This window comes from Schistocerca piceifrons, chromosome 8 (assembly GCF_021461385.2).
Source record: "Schistocerca piceifrons isolate TAMUIC-IGC-003096 chromosome 8, iqSchPice1.1, whole genome shotgun sequence".
Taxonomy (NCBI): Eukaryota; Metazoa; Arthropoda; class Insecta; order Orthoptera; family Acrididae; genus Schistocerca; species Schistocerca piceifrons.
Window position 1 is genome coordinate 496,351,481 of NC_060145.1, and position 18,105 is coordinate 496,369,585.

At 41.6% G+C, this 18,105-nt stretch overlaps 1 non-coding gene across 1 annotated transcript; it reads left to right on the forward strand.

Annotated features, from left to right (window-relative positions):
* The first annotated feature begins 6,738 nt into the window (after positions 1–6,738).
* Positions 6,739–6,813, forward strand: Trnas-uga. Its single transcript has one exon. It is a non-coding gene; the product is annotated as a tRNA-Ser (tRNA).
* The last annotated feature ends 11,292 nt before the right edge of the window (positions 6,814–18,105 follow it).

Consider the following 18,105-nt stretch of genomic DNA (forward strand, 5'->3'; position numbering starts at 1 on the left):
TGGCCCCCTCATATGCCAACCTATTTATGGGTCGCTTAGAGGAAGCCTTCTTGGTTACCCAGGCCTGCCAACCCAAAGTTTGGTACAGATTTATTGATGAAATCATGATCTGGACTCACAGTGAAGACTAACTCCAGAATTTCCTCTCCAATCTCAACTCCTTTGGTTCCATCAGATTCACCTGCTCCTACTCCAAATCCCATGCCACTTTCCTCGACGTTGACCTCCATCTGTCCAATGGCCAGCTTCACACATCCGTCCACATCAAACCCACCAACAAGCAACAGTACCTCCATTATGACACCTGCCACCCATTCCATATCAAATGGTCCCTTCCCTACAGCTTAGGTCTTCGTGACAAACGAATCTGCTCCAGTCCTGAATCCCTGAACCATTACACCAATAACCTGCAAACAGCTTTCGCATCCAGCAACTACCCCCCTACAGAAGCAAATAACCAGAGCCACTTCCTCATCCCCTCAAACCCAGAACCTCCTACAGAAGAACCCCAAAAGTGCCCCACTTGTGAAAGGATACTTTCCGGGACTGGATCAGACTCTGAATGTGGCTCTCCAGCAGGGATACGACTTCCTCAAATCCTTCCCTGAAATGGGATCCATCCTTCATGAAATCCTCCCCACTCCACCAAGAGTGTCTTTCCACCGTCCACCTAACCTTTGTAACCTCTTGGTTCATCCCTATGAAATCCTCAAACCACCTTCCCTACCCTCCGGCTCCTACTCTTGTAATCGCCTCCAGTGTAAAACCTGTCCCCTGCACCCTCCCACCACCACCACCCACTCCAGTCCTGTAACCCGGAAGGTGTACACGATCAAAGGCAGAGCCACATGTGAAAGCACCCACGTGATTTACCAACTGACCTGCCTGCACTGTGAAGCCTTCTATGTGGGAATGACCAGCAACAAACTGTCCATTCGCATGAACGGACACAGGCAGACAGTGTTTGTTGGTAATGAGGATCACCCTGTGGCTAAACATGCCTTGGTGCACGGCCAGCACATCTTGGCACAGTGTTACACCGCCTGGGTTATCTGGATACTTTCCACTAACACCAACCAATCAGAACTCTGGAGATGGGAACTTGCCCTACAACGTATTCTCTCTTCCCATTACCCACCAGGCCTCAACCTCCGCTAATTTCAAGTTGCTGCCCCCTGTACATCACTTGTCATTCAACAACATCTTTGCTCCTGGACTTCCGCCTCGACTGACATCTCTACCCAACCTCTTTGCCTTTACATTTGTCTGCCTGTGTCTGTATGTGTGTGGATGGATATGTGTATGTGTGTGTGTGTGAGTGAGTGTATACCTGTCCTTTTTTCCCCCTAAGGTAAGTCTTTCCGCTCCCGGGATTGGAATGACTGCTTACCCTCTCCCTGAAAACCCACATCCTTTCGTCTTTCCCTCTCCTTCCCTCTTTCCTGATGAAGCAACCTTGGGTTGCGAAAGCTTGAAATTTGTGTGTGTGTTCGTGTGTTTTTTAGTGTGTCTTTCTACCAGTGCTTTCTCGTTTGGTAAGTCACAGCATCTTTGTTTTTTATATTATTATATACTTCTTGTGTCTCCTTCTTTAGGTTCGAGGATTTCACCCAGATACATGAATTGTGCAACTCCATTTATCTTGCTGTATTTTGTGTTTAATATTTGTATGTTTAGTTTTGAGGAAAAAATTCAAACTTCTGGTAAAAACCTTGCAGGCCAACTTTTCTTTGCATTCTTTTAGAATTTCTACTTGATTAGTTGCTGTTGCTTTGTTAGCAGAGAATAATGCCAGTCATCTGTGAAAACTGTGTTTGAGATTTCTATTTTGACCCAGGAGTATCCTAATCATGTTGATTCCAGTGCACTTGGATTTTCAGTTCTTTTTACCATTCCCTCATTACTTTGTCCAGGACTAGGCTGAACAAAACAGGGGCAATCCATCGCCTTGGCGTACTTCAGTTTTGATCATGAGGGGATCAGAGATTTCAACCATGAATTTGACTTCCAATGTTGTGTCAGCCAATGTCTGTTTGATTAAGCATAGTGTTTTAGAGTCAAGTCCCTGTTTGCCTAATATGTTGAACATGGGTTGTCGGTCAGCAGAAACATATGCTTTCTTGAAATCTGTGAATGTGTAAATCAGTGGAGCATTCCTGGTGGCCCTATTTTCCAATTGTTTTCAGATTGAATATTTGTTCTGTGCATAATTCACGAGTGTGGAATCCTGCCTGATATTCACCAGATTTTTGTTCTATCTTTTCTTGTGTTCTATGGAGTAAGCATGCTGAGAAAATTGCAGCAGTGAGATTCCTCTGTACTTGTTAACAATTGTCTTGTCTCCTTTTCTGTACAGCAGATCGATAAGTGCACATTTCCAATTGCCAGAAAGTTTTTCTGTTTGCCAGATGATTGTGATATTGTTTGAGTACCTATAGAGACTTTAGTCCAAAGTCTTTCAGTACCAGTACTGAAATTCTGCTATGATGCCATCTTCACTGGATGGCTTGTTGTTTTCTGGGTTCAAGTATATGTCTGTGTATCTATTCTCATGTTGATGGGAGTGATTGTAGGTGCAGTTCTGTGTTGGAATTCTTGTTTCAAGTTCACAGCAGTTAAGAAGATTAGATAAATTACTTGCCACTACCTGACAATTCTTTTGATTGGTTAGTGTGAGTTTTCTATCTTGTTTTTGGTAGCAGAAATTCTGAAGTGTGTACACTCAGATCTACGTTGTGAAAGTACTGTACAATTATCTCACGTTGTGGTTCCACAAGTTTTTCTCTATAGCATCCATTTACTCCTTCATGTACTTTCTCTTGGTTTGCCTAATGAGGTTTGCAGCCTGTTTTCTGGATGTGTGCAGATTATGTTTCTGTATTTCTGGAAAGCTTGTTTGCATCTTTCTACTACCTTTGCATAACCTGGCCCAAACATTGGTGTTTAATATTCTTTTCTCATTGTATTAGTTCTTTTGCTGTTTTGTGGTCTTTCTGTGAAAATCTTCCGATGAATTTGCTTCTTATCTTACCCTTGCCATTTTATATAGGTTTTGATGATCTTTTTGTGTCAAACTTTTCTGTATGTATTCTTTTCCAATGAATTTTCTTCATTGTAAATCTCATTTCATTTAGGTAGTGGTCAGAGTCAACATTCGCACCTCTGACAACTTGAATGTCAGAGATAGGAAATCGTGCATGGTCTAGTTGATTTTCTCCCACCTCTTGTATAGATTACTACACATTTTCTATTTCATGGAGATTTTCTCAGGGATGTTGAGATAATCTTCTGGTTGCTCTGCTGACGTACTTTGATGAGTCTCATACCACTGTGTATTTGTGGGTGGTGTCATTTTTCTCTGGTGATATGTGCATTGAAATTACGTTTTTCATTTTGGGGGATCTTGGTCATCACTGTCTAAATTTTGCCCAGAATTTCTCTGTTGATTTGAGGTCTTTTTTGCTATTCTCATTTGTGGTGCTGTGTACATTTATCCTGGTGCATTTCATGTTTACACACTGTAAGCACATTTCATCAACCTGTTGTACACAGGAGTGACTTCTCCGATTGAACTGATTATCTGTACATTTACCATGAGGGCCGTGCTTAGAAGTGGAGTACTCTTGGTGACTCGTTTTTCTGTCTTGAAGGTACAATAGCATGTATCTGTAACACATTGTGTCTTCGTCTGTTATGTATGGTATAATTATCTTTTGTTTATCGAGCATTGATATTAGGTTGTGTAGTTTTCCTGGTTGGATCAGTGTGTTTATGTTGAAAGTTCCCAAAATTGCAGAAATTTTGTGTCAAAGTTTGCCACGAAATTTATGTATATAGGTTCGAATAAATATACAAGTTTTGTGTGGAAGTTTGCCACCAGCTTTGTATTTATATCCTTGCTGGATGGCACATCTCATGTTTAATCTTTTCTCTATCTTCCTTTAATCTAACAATGGAAAACCCAGGATGGAATGTGTTGCTACTCACCGTATGGCGGAGATGCTGAGTCGCGAAAGTCACAATAAAAAGATTCACACAATTAAAGCTTTTGGCCATTAAGGCCTTTGTCAGCAGTAGACACACACACACACACACTCAAACGCAACTTGCACACACATCTGCAGTCTCGGAGAGCTCAGACCACACTGCAGTGTGTGTGTGTGTGTGTGTGTGTGTATGTGTGTCTACTGCCTTAATGGCCAAAAGCTTTAATTGTGTGAATCTTTTTATTGTGCCTATCGTGACTCAGCATTTCCTTTAATCTAAGTAGCACTGGTCACATTAAACACAGAGGAACAGGTCAGATGTGGGTAAAAAAGATCTCTTACATGTGTGTATTCCATTACCCAAGATTTCCTGTCTGTCGTTTGCCTACTCCGTAACTACATATCTCGCCTTTCATTGTCCTGACACAAGCTAGTGGATAACTGAAAGTTCCATCGGCTGATGGCCAGACAATCGTCTTAGGCCAACCAACCTGTAGTGATTCAGCTGTAAACAGGGCCAGCTCGGGGAGGGGGACCGAGCCACTGCTCAGTGAGGCGAAACCTCATAAAATCTAGTGTCTTAGTGGAAATTATCTACAGTATTGTGAAACAGATGACACACCAAGTGCTGGAGCTGATAACCTTCGCTGCAGTTATCAAAATAGCAAAGTTTACTAGTGGTAGTGTTACCAACTCAATTTCCACCATGCACGTACGCAACACTTGAAATGTACCTACGTCAGCCTGAAAGTCCCTACAGATGCGAAAAACTTTACAATAAGGAAAAAAAGATAAATGTCAGCAGGTTATGGCGTAACTGTTGCTATACAGAAAAATTAAACACCTCTAGCAGTATCACTGAGAAAAACACCTTTTAACAAATAAATAAAAAAAATATGAACTACCCGTCACATGCCATAGTCTTTTGAACCCAGGTATTGGGATTAAGTGGAGTTTACATGTGAAAAGATGCATGGAATCCTCCGTCCACCACTCCCTCTCCGTTGGATCGGCTTTTTACTTATTGTTTGGCCTGACTTGACGATTTCGCTAGTGCTGCCAGACGCGGAGAAAATCAGCGCTACTTGAAAGATATTAATTTGTATCCAAGTGTTGCCAATGTCAAGCTGCCCCTAGATGCGAAGTATTACAGAAGGCTTGTGTCCACTAGTAAGTAACTTCTGTAAGCAGCCCCGGATCTACGATATTTCCGAACCGGGGCGAAAACTTGATTTCTAAGGAGCTTTACATATAAAGGATATACTGTATGTTCGAGGAAATGTAAGACATGTTATTTGGTCTTAACTGTACCAAAGTTCAGGGCCACACCTCTTCACACACCACTCTATCGCACGTCACTATAGTTTGCTCTGTGGAATTCAAATGTGTGTATCTTGTAATGGAAGCCATCAAACCTATATTCAGGACAGTGGAAATTAAAGTGTCCTGTGGTGCTTCTCCTGCTCCCAGTCGGCCAGTTTGACATCTTACCCAGCGTTTAAAAAATTCACAATTAATACTGGTTGGGTTTATTTGTAACGGGGAGAATAAGAACTCTTAGATTTGTGCCCTTTATTGCCTATTAACTAATAACTGCCTCTTTTATGTGACATAACATTAAATATAGGAAACATAAAATCAGTAAAGATAAGAGACAAGTAAGACAGTACACATTTCTTCAAACCTTAGGTCCTAGCATTGGCCACGACAACTTGACGATTTCGCTAGTGCTGCCAGAAGCGGAGAAAATCAGCACTACTTGAAAGATATTCATTTGTCTCCAAGTGCTGCCAATGTCAAGCTGCCCCTAGCTTGCTACAGCTTCATATGGCTCCTTTCCTTTCTACAAATGAATCTATTACCTCATCAAAGATAGTCAAACGTTTTTCTACAAGAAAAATCAAAATGTCGTTAAATGCTGAAAAAGCTGTTTAACGCGAATAGTTCCCAAGACTGGTGCGGTTCTTTACTGTCTGCTAGATGAACGAAATAGGCATTTCTAATATTGCAGCAGTTGTAACACATGCCACAAAAGCAAGACTCTTTTGGCACAAATGGTCATTTTTATGTACCTCATTTACATAAATAACACAACAGAATATAATTCACGAAGTACCAACATCAAATACAAGCAAAAAGATTTATGTTAGGATGTAGTTTCACATTTCATTCATACGCTCCAGTTTCTCAAGCTTGAGATCGAAAAGTAGTAGTACGAAATCTTTATATACATTTGGAAAGGTCATATTCGTCCATATGATTTGTGTGATGTCCCTGTTTCTTCTCTTTCTGCGTTCTAACAAACAAACTTGTAATCCCCAATTCTGTAACTATTCCTGCCATTGTCAAAACTTAAGTCTTGAGTTAACTTCACTAACCCTACCATAATGTGGGGACACGGCCATTCCCTACAGCCACCGCGCCAATCGTAGCTTATCGTGGACAAACAGTACATTGAAACTTCCTGGCAGATTAGAACTGTGTGCGCGACTGAGACTCGAACTCGGGACCTTTGCCTTTCGCGGGCAAGTGCTCTACCAACTGAGCTACCGAAGCACGACTCACGGCAAGTACCCACAGCTTTACTTCTGCCAGTATCTCGTCTCCTACCTTCCAAACTTTACAGAAGCTCTCCTGCGAACCTTGCAGAACTAGCACTCCTGAAAGAAAGGATACTGCGGAGACATGGCTTAGCCACAGCCTGGGGGATGTTTCCAGAATGAGATTTTCACTCTGCAGCAGGCGTGAGTCGTGCTTCGGTAGCTCAGTTGGTAGAGCACTTGCCCGTGAAAGGCAAAGGTCCCGAGTTCGAGTCTCGGTCGGGCACACAGTTTTAATCTGCCAGGAAGTTTCATATCAGCGCACACTCCGCTGCAGAGTGAAAATCTCATTCTGGAAACATCCCCCACGCTGTGGCTAAGCCATGTCTCCACTATATCCTTTCTTTCAGGAGTGCTCGTTCTGCAAGGTTCGCAGGAGAGCTTCTGTAAAATTTGGAAGGTAGGAGACGAGATACTGGCAGAAGTAAAGCTGTGAGTACCGGGCGTGAGTCGTGCTTCGGTAGCTCAGTTGGTAGAGCACTTGCCTGCGAAAGGCAAAGGTCCCGAGTTCGAGTCTCGGTCGGGCACACAGTTTTAATCTGCCAGGAAGTTTCATATCAGCGCACACTCCGCTGCAGAGTGAAAATCTCATTCTGGAAACATCCCCCACGCTGTGGCTAAGCCATGTCTCCACTATATCCTTTCTTTCAGGAGTGCTAGTTCTGCAAGGTTCGCAGGAGAGCTACTGTAAAGTTTGGAAGGTAGGAGACGAGATACTGGCAGAAGTAAAGCTGTGGGTACCGGGCATGAGTCGTTCTTCGGTAGCTCAGTTGGTAGAGCACTTGCCCGCGAAAGGCAAAGGTCCCGAGTTCGAGTCTCAGTCGGGCACACAGTTTTAATCTGCCAGGAAGTTTCATATCAGCGCACACTCCGCTGCAGAGTGAAAATCTCATTCTGGAAACAGTACACTGCTGTTCGTCTTGCCACACGCATCTAAATTAATGTTGTCTGCTTTGTCTTTAACTTTATTTTAGTTTTCCATGCATTTCCTTTTCTTTCTCCATGTTGAAGCAATCATCAGTAGATATTAAAAGAAAGATCATACGGAAAAAAGGCTATCAAACTTTTATTTTGCAGTTGCAGTGCACTGCACGAACTGTTTATCCAGTTTCGTCGTATTTCAAGCTGTTTGCATTTCAACAACTTTATTTACAATTTAACTTTTATTTTTCGCTACAATAAATGATAGTGCTTTCAAAATTACTTGTTTTGAACCATAAATCGTGGTCGTGGCATGTGGGAAAGCACGCTTTCCCGATATCCGACCGTAGCTGCTCATTTCCCTTGTGTACAATGGACAAACTACATAGACACTGGCAAATTGTAAACTTTTTCCCAAAAAATAAAGCATTTATATGTAAGTCATCGCTGTCGTATGACGTTCCAATTTGCACAGCAGAAGCGCCAACAACGCAGTGCTCAGCTGTCTCGAAGCTGCCACTCCGTCTCCACAACGGTGCTGCGTACAATCTCTTCTGGTTGCCACCAGCCGATGAATAGCAGTTCCAATATGGGGAAACAATATTCGCTTGCTTTGCTAGTTAATGGGCAACTAATACGTCAGTGGTGAGTGAAGTGTGATGTGGTGGTCGAACTGTGCTTTTTGTCGCTGATAAAGGTTTGTAAGTGCCGTGTTTGTTAGAAACGTATTTCATTCGCCGCAAACAATTTCTTTTTATCTACAGTATAACCTCGTTAGCGCGAACTCGCATAAGACGAACTCACGGTTAACGCGAAAAAAATATAGGTCCCACCAGGAATACATTAGTTTTTATGGTATGTTTTATCGGTTAACACGAATTTCGGTTAAGGCGAATTACGAACTCTGTTTCAGTTCCTAGCGTAATTAAATTTCACTGTAACACAAACTTCCGACCTTAGAGTATTCTAAAGCGTCATTTTTTTCCCCAAATGAATGTAGGAAATGTAGCTACAAAGGTAATTATACTTATTGTTGACTCGCTTTTAACGCATTGTAGGTCGGTAGCCGCGATTATCACCTCAACAATCAGCGTATGCTGTACATTGTAAGACATTCAATAGTGTGTGCAGCAGCATTTAGGAACGTACTCAGTGCCAGATTTGACAGGTGTTCTGTTAGTCGTAGCCGTATCGAGTTGGAATACTGAATAAAAACTACAGTTACAACTGGTACCGTAGCACGCGAAAATGGCAAAGAGGAAACAGACAGTTCTAAATGTACAGTTAAAGCTTAAGATTCTAGGTAAAATTGACCGTGGTATCAAGAAAACAGCAATTGCAGAGCAGTTTGGAATACCTAAATCTACTTTATCTACGATTATTAAGAATCGAGAAAAAATTATTAATGCTGTGGCATCAGGTTCTGGAAACAAATCCAAACGAATTCGTACCGCCAAGTGTGAAGACATCGAGACGTTACTGCTGGAATGGTTGAATTATATGCGTGCATCTAACATACCTTTAACTGGCCCTGTGCTTCAGTGAAAAGCAAATGATATTGCTAAAGATATGGTTGGTTGTATCGGTTCCAAAAGAGACACTCAATTTCATCTGTACAAATTTGTGGTGAAGCAAATAAAGTTCATGAAGAAAGTGCGAACAGTTGGTTGCATGAATTCAATCGAGTGAGGGAAAAGTATGCCTCGTGTGATGTGTTTAACATGGATGAAACTGTTTTTTTTTTCTACAATATTTTTCCAAATCACACCCTGGGGGTAAAAGGTGTTAAGTGTCACGATGGAGTACGAAGCAAACAGCATGTGACTGTTGTACTGTGCTGCTGACGGCAGTGAGAAGTTTCGTCCTTGGGTTATCGGTAAATCCGAGAAACCACATTGTTTTAAAAATATAAATATGGACATTTTACCTTGCATCTACTCTCACCACAAGAAAGCTTGGATCGATGGCACATCATTTCGCAAGTGGCTTCTTCGTTTCAACAGTCGAATGGTTGCTCAAAATAGACATGTTATTCTTACATTGGACACATATGTACTGCCCATAACGTTCATGATCTGAACCTATCCAACATAAAGGTTCAGTTTTTTCCACCCGACGCCACAAGCCGCCTTCAGCCTTTGGACCAAGGCATAATCTCTCTCATAAAGAGAGCTTACCATAAGCGACTTGTAAGAGCGGCAATTCCTGCTGCTGAAAACAATAGTGCAACCCCAAATTGGAATCTGCTTGACGCAATAAAAGCCATCGCATCAGCCTGGAACTCAGTATCGCCTCATCAAATAGGGAAGTGCTTTAACAGAGCTTGGAGACATAGCAACACTGAAGATGTCCACGAGTTAGAAGATGCCACTTCACCTGATGAATGGACAGTTCTGCAGGACGTTGCAAACCCTGGGATTAGCTTCGAATAATTCATTAGTGTAGACGGCGATGTTGCCGTATGTGCTTCTGTGGAATCGGATGTGCCAAAAGCTGTGAACGAGGTGCAAGAAGGGCCATCAGAAGAAAGTGAGGAGGAAGGGAATACAGATACCATTCCACCTACCTGTCAGGAGATGTTTACAGCCTTGGACTGTTTAGAACGGTTTGCTTCAACACCGACATCACTGCTGGGTTTACGGACGCTATCATTACAATTGGTTGTGAAATTACAATATATTATTGTTCCCATGAACGTCAGCGAACCATGACCGAATTTTTTCCAGGAAACTAACGTACATAATTTGTGAGTACTTGTAATTTTACAATCACTTTATAGTGTTATAAGTCTACAATAGCGTGATTGATAGTGGAGTGTATTACACATTAGTGTACTGCTGTACATGTATACTTATTAAAATCTGTGTTTTTCTCTTAACACGAATTTTTTTTAACACGAACTCCTGATTTTTCGGTCCCTTCGGATTCGTGTTAACGAAGTTTTACTGTATTAACTTCGAACTATAATCATATAGATGAAGGAGATTCTGTCACCTCTCTTATCATTCCTGTTGGAGGCTGTCCAGTAAAGACGACAGAAATGACGTTGTTAAGTGTACAGTGATTCTTGGTTTACAGGGTGTATCAAAAAGAATCATCTGATTTGGCACGTCTATATTTCTGAAACTAATAAACGTGTACAATGAATTTTGTTTTTGGATGAACGGGAAAGTCAAATTTTTTTTTCATTCGTTTTCATAAGTGTTCACTATGCCTCCCTTGAGATGCACGGCTATTCGAATTGTTCCCACACTGCAGCGAGCACGTCTTGAGTTACAGCTTCCACATCTGCTGTTATGCGATGTCTCAGTTCATTCATTGTTGTTGGTAACGGAGGAACATAAAGTCATTTATACACCCCCAAATGAAATAATCACATACAGTCAAGTCCGGTGCATGGAGACCAGTAATGTAAGACTGAATCATTTGGTCCAGTGCAACCGATCCATCGTTCAGTAATTCTATGATTCAAAAATTCCCGCACTTCCAGATGCCAGTGTGGCGGTGCCCCATTCTGTTAGTAAACGAAGTCTTCCAAGTCAGTCTCCAGCTGTGGAAAAGAAAGTTCTCAAACATATCGAGATATGTGCTTCTTATAAAAGTGTTCTCGGCAAAGAAAAATGGACCAACACCTTTCCCCGTGAACCTGCACGAAACACATTAAATTTCTAGCGGTCTCTCATGTTGTACAGCCTCGTGTGGTTGTTCCGTACCCGATATTCTCACATTATTACAGTTCACCTTTCCATTTAAATGCAATGTCGCCTCGTCACTACACACTGAGTGTGGAAGAAAACTGTCATCCTCCATCTCGCCAAGAACGAAATTACAGAACTGAACAAGTTGTTTGTCACCTTCACGAGACAGAGAGGTGGCGCAGTACTTAGCACACTGGACTTGCATGCGGGAGGATGACGGTTCAAACCCGCGTCTGGCCATCCTGATTTAAGTTTTCCGAGATTTCCTTAAATCGCTTCAGGCAAATGTCAGAATGGTTCCAAGGGCACGGCTGACTTCTTTTCCCATCCTTCCCTAATCCGATGACCTCGCTGTTTGATCCCTTCATCCCCATCACGAAGAGCTTGCAGTAGTTGAATTTTATATGTTGTTGTTGTGGTCTTCAGTCCTGAGACTGGTTTGATGCAGCTCTCCATGCTACTCTATCCTGTGCAAGCTTTTTCATCTCTCAGTACCTACTGCAACCTACATCCTTCTGAATCTGCTTAGTGTATTCATTTCCTGGTCTCCCTCTACGATTTTTACCCTCCACGCTGCCCTCCAATACTAAATTGGTGATCCCTTGATGCCTCAGAACATGTCCTACCAACCGATCCCTTCTTCTGGTCAAGTTGTGCCACAAACTTCTCTTCTCCCCAATCCTATTCAATACTTCCTCATTAGTTATGTGATCTACCCATCTCATCTTCAGCATTCTTCTGCAGCACCACATTTCGAAAGCTTCTATTTTCTTCTTGTCCAAACTATTTATCGTCCATGTTTCACTTCCATACATGGCTACACTCCATACAAATACTTTCAGAAATGACTTCCTGACACTTAAATCTATATTCGATGTTAACAAATTTCTCTTCTTCAGAAACGCTTTCCTTGCCATTGCCAGTCTACATTTTATATCCTCTCTACTTCGACCATCATCAGTTATTTTGCTCCTCAAATAGCAAAACTACTTTATTACTTTAAGTGTCTCATTTCTTAATCTAATTCCCTCAGCATCACCCGACTTAATTATATATAGTAATTTTATATATATTTTGTATATATTATATATATTAATTTTATATAGTTTCATCCAAATCAGCCAACCAGCCAACCATCACGAAGAGCTTGCAGTAGTTGAATGTTATAGAGTTTCATGTATAAACGTCAGCGCAACACGCGCCAGATGGACAGGGGCACGTTGAGCTGTCGAGCTGCACAGAGAACGGATTTCTGCAGACTCCTTGTGAAACTATGGTGGATGCGTTGGACGTCTGTGTCAGGCAATCGGACACGGCCCGGCAATTTGCCTTTACACAAACAACCTGTTTCTCGGAATTGTTCATGCCATCGTATAATGCTCTGTGCTGTAGGAGGATCCACACCACACCTAGTACGGAAGTCGCGGTGAACACTTATTACTGACCCGCATTGCGCGAAACATAGAACAAACGCTTTCTGTTGTCCCGACACCATTTTTACTAGAACTGAAGTGGGCGCACACTGCTGCTACCTAGCAGAAACCATGTAAAACTCGAGAGTTTGCTCTTTCCAATAGTGCGTTGTTCACGCACGTATCTCAAACAACATAATAGTTACGATTTTTTAAAATCGGAAGCGTCTTTTTGATACATACTGTATTGTGAAAAGGCTTTCTCATTGTGATGTGACTTGTTTTCATCGAGCTATATTGCGAATGTTATAAACTTACAATGTCTGACGGCAGGAAGCGCCTCTCGGGCAGTCAGTGTGGGGAAAGACGAGCTGAAAGAAAAAAAAAAGAAAAAAATACGAAAAACTGAAATTTTCGTTAGATAATTTTTTCAATCTAAAGAAGGTTTTGGTCAAGAGTATCCATGCAGATGCAGACATAAATCAGGATACGCCTTCGGTAGGTGAAGATGTACCTTCAACGTCACAGAGTAAATTGGACACTGTATGTGAGCTATCTAATGAATGCGAAATTATTTAAGCTCAGTTTAGCTACAGCCCATCTCTCACACAAATTAGAATTTATGTAGTTGATACGGATCCCTCAGACTGAGCTGACAAAATAGGCGATTTTGTTTGGACAACCTTAGTCAAAAGAGACCCTCCAGAACAAATAACCGATTTTGGCGGTTGTCCAAAGGATGATTCGAACCGTCACATCACTTCTAAAAGCTAGAATTACAGTTTGTGAAGTGGTGAGATTGTTTAGTGGAAGATAGTTTACTTTTTTTTGTTTCTGCTGCAAACTCTTTTCTAACATTAAAATATTACTCACTTCAGGTGGCTACAGTGACTGGCGGCACATGGCTGAGGCGCTAGCCAGCCGCAGAAGGTCCCAAGTTCACATAGCGTCGCGTCGCACCAAAAGTGGGTGCAGCTCCCCGTTAAGATTAAAATCTGGCAGTACTGTCGATGCAGGAACTCTGCAGATATTAAATGTGGAAACCTGATATTAGAAAGCGGTAATCAATAGCCTTATAGCAATTATTCATTTTTTGCTATACAGTGTCTTCCTTTAAGTGGAATTTAAAGGAACTGCCGGCCGCTGTGGCCGAGCGGTACTAGGCGCTGTTGCTATGGTCGCAGGTTCGAATCCTAACTCGGTCATGGATGTGTGTGATGTCCTTAGGTTGGTTAGGTTTAAGTAGTTATAAGTCTAGGGAGCTGATGACCTCAGATGTCAAGTCCCATAGTGCTTAGAGCCATTTGAACCATTTTTAGACGAACTGGTAACCCACAACAATGGGAATCGCTTAAAATTGGTCGAATTATTTGGAGAAATTTAATAAATTGTTGGAGAACATATAAGAATAGTGGGGCAACATACATACCACCCCACTTTCCATTGTTGCCAAATTTATTCAAGATGGCGGCGATGACGTCATCCAAGATGGCGGCATGTAGACTTGGCAACCGTGCATGATGTCATCCAAGATGGCGGATTTTGATGGGAAAATATACCAATTGTGCTATGTCCACTAACCTAAGCCTCTAGAAGAAAAAATGGCGGTAATTTTGAATTCCAACAAGATAACGCATGCAAAACTGAACTTGTCTTTATTATCATTTATTATCGTTCATTATCATTTATTGGCATTTATTATTATTATTTTCGGTTATTCCCATTTAAGAGAGCATTTGAACCTGAATTCCTTTATGATGATTGTTTATGTTTTTTCTGAACCCAAATTTTCTTCATGTGTTCACCGTGTTGTTTCTTTCGCTCCACTGTCCATTTGCATCCTGGTCTCTTCTGTGTTGTGATGTGAAATTTATGTTTTTTGAAGATGTTCCTGAATTGAGTTCTATTTTCTGCATCGTTTACCGTTATGTGTGCTTGTCTGAGGTCCTCTTCAATTTCTTTTATCCATTTGGTTTTTCCCCTGCCTGAATTGATGACTTTAAGAATTCGTTTTCAAATTCTGTTTTCATTCATCCTGTGGATATGTCCGTAGAACTGCATTCTTCTTTTCCTTATTGTATCCCAGTGTGCGATTTGCAGGGGGGATTTCCCCCCCCCCTCTACATCAGATCATCCCCTCCTCTGGTTTTAGTTTATGCATCCCTACCTGGGATGTTTGTTTCCCACGCACGGGAGTAAAACTTTACATATAATTAAATTTGTCGAGCCGAACACTGAAAGTTTTTAACATAGTCTTACTATTAATACTGTTAATATGTTTGCTTATTAATTTTGAAAAAGTGTTATGTAGTAGGTAAGCGTTTCAAAACATTTAGAACTAAATGACAAGACGACGCACGCCACATTTCCGTAGCATGCCACAATGTTGCAAGACGTCGCCCCAGCGTAAACGAGGCTTTAGAGCCAGGTCTGTATTGTATGGTGGATGTGATGTGTTGCGTACGAAACTAAAACCCGCAATCAAATCCAAACTTCGTGGAAAACTGTGAAGAGGAGTCATCCTGCAGCAAGATAACGCTCGCTCACATTCTGCCAAACGGACAGCCGACGCAATAAAGGAGTTAAGATTCGAGGTGCTGGAACATCCACCATACAGTCCAGACCTGGCTCCAAGCGATTTTCACATGTTTGGACTCTTAACGGAAGCACTACAGGGAAGAAAATTTAAAAGTGATGAAGACGTCATTTCTGGCCAATTGGTTACAGATGGAACCGATAAACGTATTTTCTGATGAAATAAAAAAACTCGTAAAATGTCGGGAAAACTGCATTGAAGTCGAGGGATGTTACGTAGAAAAATAACGCATGTTTCAATTTTCTATCATCAGAATTAGTACAGCTTTTCACAAATGTACCTTTACTTTTTGAATTCCCCTCGTATACCTGTATGTAGATGATTTTGTAAATAAGCTTTACCTATAATGTACTTTTACAGATATAACAAGGGATGGCTTTTCTGGTAGTGCATACGCGTGAATAGTGAGTTTTGGCGTTAACATCTATTTATAAATAACTGTTTAACCATGGGTAACGCCACGGTCCAAGCTAGTAACATATATAATTATACTAACCCCCTAGGACATCCTCCCCCTCCCCCCCCCCCCCCCCCCCCCCCCACTGGTAAAAGCACAAATCGCACTCTGTTGTATCCGTAATCTTTTCTGTGTATTTATATAATTCTGATGTTGGTCTCTTCTTCCAGATTCCTTGCTCTTGTATTGGGCCAAAAATTTTCCTGAGAATTTTCCTTTCTTGTTCTCTATTTCTTTGATTTTAGTTTGCCCACCTATTTGTGTTGTTTCAGATGCATACAGTGCCTCCAGATGTACGACAGTGTTGTAGTGCCTCAATTTTGCATTAATGGATATGGACTTTTTGTTATAATAGTTCCATGTGAGTTTATATGCTTTCTGTAGTTTTTTTATTCTTTCCTCATTGGCCTTTAGGTTGATCCCTGATGGCTGGTTGATTTCTCCCAGGTACTTAAAATGTGGTACTTGTACGATTAGCATTTATTATTATTTATCATTATTGACCTGCTTCCACTAGAAAATTCCCTCCAAATTCAAATTCCAACATGATAATGGCTGCAAAACCTTACTTTTGTTTATTATTATTCATTATCATTTATTAACATTCATTATCATTCATTGTCATTTATTATCATTCATTATCATTTATTATTACTATTATTTATTGTTATAGGCCTACCTCCACTAGAAAATTGCCCCAAATTCAAATTCCAACACGATAATGTCTCTGAAACTGTACTTCTATTAATTATTATCATTTATTATTTATTCAAGATATCCAATTTTCTCGGCGAGAAAGCCATTTTCCTTACATCCATAATAAAAATCTATCACAAGTTCAAATCACAAAACCATAATCGATCACACGTACGAACTCTCTCCGTCACTTATCTTTTTTCACTGGTAACCTATCAGATTCGCATCAAATAACAAACTGCACTTATAGTAACTTGTTCTCCAACACAATCAGCACACATCTTTGATATCGCAGTGCAGTCGCTACGACGTCCGCGCTCCAACTGAATTAGTGCAAATCCTCCCCACCCCCCAGCCAGCACGTGTTGCCACTGCCGACGCCTGTCACATGAGGCTGCCACTCGCGCTGGACTGCCGGTACGCTGGGGGCGAACCCAGTGATCGCTCCGATGTCGTAAACATGTTTTCGCTGGACACGCTGGAACTTACCGAGTTTGACGTCACAGCGGTCCCTTGGCTGCTCACCACGTGTATTCGTCGCCTCCACACGTTTCCCGCCAAAACTGTTTGCCTCGGAGCCGAATCACACAACGGTCGGCTGTTCCCTACCATACTTTTGGCGCCAAAGTTGTTTTCCTGGACACGTTCAAACCTGTCAATGCCAACCACTCACCATCCACCATGTGTCCTTGTGCAAGCAAGAACGCAGTGCTACACTTTTGGCGGCATAGTTTGCTCGACAGTGGAATCCGCCATGACCATATAACAGCACGTTTGGTCGGCACTAGGACGCTCGCTAATTGACTCTCTCTCACGCACGCGTTATAACTTTACTATCGCTGCGCCGCCACCCCGCTTACGTTACACACCCTCCATACACGCGATGGACATAGTCTTCTGTAAATATGCTAACTCCCACATCCCTCATCTAACCTATCAATTACCTAACTACTTAATAACATTTCGTTTTTAATCATATTAAATAATTCAATTTACAATTTCATATACATATGCAAAGGTGTTCAACTACCTAATTTCAACTACTTTTCGAGGACCAGACAACCACCTCTTCCTAGGAACCAGTGCCGAGTTTGAATTCTACCAACCTAACGAAATTGTTGGAAAGAAAGGGCACTTGTACTAACCTCAGCCACCCGACCGCCACTTCCTCCTAGAAACCAGCGCCAAGTTTGAAATCTAGCAATAAACAAAGCTCACTTGCGCTTCTGCCACCAACCTAAGAAAATTCTTTCAAACGAAGCTCATTACCACTAAACTAAGCCACCAGCACTCAACCTCTTCCAACACGTTTTCGGTAAAAGGACTCACCCTGCACTAGGCCCATGGATGGAGGAACGAATTTACCTTATTTAGGAATGGAGTATATGTATCACACCGACATGTTCCACACCATACAGACCTGCAAAACACTCCTATATAACTCATTTATAATGGTCTAGACACATGCTTGCTAATTGTAAACAGTTAAAAATAACGCGTAGCACAGTCTACAGACATGCAAACCGCTCATAAATAATGCAAAACATTTACTTCCAAATAGCCAAACAACTCCTAATTTTCCGAAATAATTTCAGTCCATAGGCTGATGGAAGGAGGAAGGAGTGTACTTTATTTATTTGGGACATATCTTTTTGAAACTTTTGCATCTCATAGGTTTCGATATGTAAGGCTGACATAAGGCAGGTTCTGAACTCCAGTAGTGCACTACACGTGGCAAC